Source organism: Pinus tabuliformis, chromosome 2_2 (assembly GCF_031772625.1).
Source record: "Pinus tabuliformis cultivar Carrire ecotype Pingquan chromosome 2_2, CPIR1, whole genome shotgun sequence".
Lineage (NCBI taxonomy): Eukaryota > Viridiplantae > Streptophyta > Pinopsida > Pinales > Pinaceae > Pinus > Pinus tabuliformis.
In genome coordinates, this window is record NC_142300.1 from 752523997 (window position 1) to 752526868 (window position 2872).

Genomic DNA, 2872 nt, shown 5'->3' on the forward strand with positions numbered 1-2872 from the left:
AATGAATGCTTGATGAATGCATGGGCTAAGAAGTGTTGGAAAAACTAGCCTTAGAGGTATTTAAGCCTTCTTTGTGATTCTTAGATGAAGTTCAGACCCTTATGATCATATACGCATTCATCACCTGTAGCTTTCATTTTTACCATGCGTTTGATGAAATGTCTATCATGGATTAGCCATGGCTAGGTTAAGTTATTGTTCAAGTTCGGAATGGTTACTATTTATTGAGAAATGGAAACAATAAATTCTAGTTTAATTTTTCCTTGAATTAAACTGTGAATTAAATTTGAATTCTATTCTCATAGAAACTTAAAATTAGTTAATTAAGTTTATTAAACTTGCTTAATGTAGAAAATTCGAGTTTGAAGTCTTTTTATTGTCATGTGTATGTTCTCCCTACTTTGCAGGAGTCTAGTATGAGTTAATTGTGAGTTGTAAAATATAAGACTCAGTTTCATGAGTCAGTTTAGTTAAATTAGTTCTCAAACTGATTGAGAGAACTAATAGTGAGTTAATTATTAGTGGTGTCACTAATGAACTCCGCCACTGGTACTCTAGTTAACTGAATAGTTACTCATCAAAAACTCATAAATGTTGACTCTGAGAAAGACCCAGTTGAGACTAAAGTGCAAGGACAGTGTGCTATTTGTTTTAGATTTTTTTGAGTTGCGCTGACAGTGCATGCATTTAGGAACTGATCCTAGAGAGATTGTGCAGTTTTTAGGTGCTTTATTTCCACTTTAAATACAAGGTATCCTCCATAGGAATTACACATTGGAATAGAGACTTGGAGAGCTTGTGAAGAGGCTAATATTTGGCCTTGAGCTTGCTTATGATTTGGAGATTGAATTTGCTGAGTGCTGGGATTGTTATACAGAGAACAAGCATTGAATTTCATCTTGATTTTACGGTTTAATACAAAACAAATATTGGGGTTTTGAACTGTGGCTTTCCTTGGATATTTATTGTGTTATGTGCCTTTGATTCTCTTCCTCTATTGATTATTGTTTGCTCAATGTTTATGGGCTTCCACTTTAAAGAGTAGAAGTAGATTCTTGTCTCTTGCTTTAGAAAATTGCATTATCTTGTGAATATACAAGATTTCCTACATGGTGTCAGAGCTAAGAACAATACACTAGAGGAGATTTCGAGGTTTTGAGTTTCTGTGTTACAGGTGAAATTCAAATTTCCAATACATACTTCAGGATCGACAAATGGCGTTCCATGGGTTGAGGCTTGAGTATGCCTTAGAAGGCAACTCAAATTTCATAGCCTAGAGGGACAAGATGGAGGCTGTGCTAGAACACAATGGCTTGAAGGAATTTTTTGAACAAGCAATTCCTAAGCCAATAGCTACTGATGCATAGAACTTGGCCGAGTGGAAGAAGTGTGTGGTGAAGGTAAGGCAGCTAATCCTTGAGGGAGTTTGAGATCATATTGTCTTGAGTCCCCATGGAAAGGAAACCCTGCATGCTATGTGGAAAATGTTGACGAACTTGTATCAGAATACTAGTGATCAAAGGAAGTTGGCAATGAAGAATAAGCTTTGTAAAATCAAGATGGAGAAAGGTGAGATGATTTCGAAATACTTGACCAAGTTCACTCAATGTCGAGATGAACTTGGAAGGCTTGGAATCACAGTTGCTAAGGAGGATACGGTGAGCCTTGCTCTTCTTGGACTCCCAAAGAGTCGGCATAGTTATCAGGACTCTGTCAATGGTCGGGAGAAGCTACCAGATTGGGAACAACTATGGTTGGATTTGATGCAAGATGAGATCAGGACGAACACCAGGGATGGCTCTTCAACAAAGACTGATGATGAAGAGAACTGTACCTTAGTGATTAAGGTGAGGAAGGGGAAAGGTAAAATTTCCCATTCCAAATGAGATTCTCATCACGGAGGTAAGATGAAGGACATGACGAAAGTTAAATTCTTTCATTCTCACAAGATGGGACACTTTGCTACAAATTTTCCATTGAAGATGTCCAAGGAGAAGTCCTTAGGAGGAGCGGTGGGTGAGGCTTTGGCCTCACAATTCAAATTGGAATTTTCCCTCATTACTCAAATGGTGTATTAAATGATGGGAAATTTCTAGTACTTAGACAGTGGAGCTTCATTCCACATGATTGGAAACAAAGAGTTATTCAATGAACTGGAGGAGAAAGATCTCAAGATGCATATCGAGATGGGTAATGACGGTAAGTATAGTGTTACTTGTGTGGGCACTATTACTTTTCAGAGGGATCATGTGACTCCACTCACCTTGAAGAACGTTATGCATGTACCCGGACTAACAAAGAACTTGGTATCCATTTCCATGCTTGAGGATAGAGGCTATGATGTGATATTTTCGAAAGGAAAGGCGTTCCTTCGACACATAGCCACGTGTCAAGTAAATAAGATAGGGATTAGAGTTCAGAATCTCTATAAGATAGGGATTAGAGTTCAGAATCTCTATAAGATAGAGGTAGAGGGTTATGTTGCTTTGAGTTCAAAAGCAGAAAATATGTTGAGTTGAGACTTCAACGAGTTGTGGCACAGGTGATTGGACCACTTGCATCATGGGGCTTTGAAGATATTGCAACAAATCTATATCGGTCTTGCCAAAGGTACACTTCAACAAGTTGATAGATGCAAGGGTTGTAATTTGGGAAAATACATCAAGTATTCCTTTGGAGACAGAGAGAGTCAAGCAGAGTCTATTCTAGAGAGAGTGCATTAAGATGTGTGTGAACCAATCTTGACAGCATCCATGGCCAAACACAAGTATTATGTTATATTTATTAATGACTATTCTCATAAAATTTGGGTATTTTTTATGCAGAAAAATGATCAAACATTCACAAATTTTTATGAGTTCAAAGCATTGGT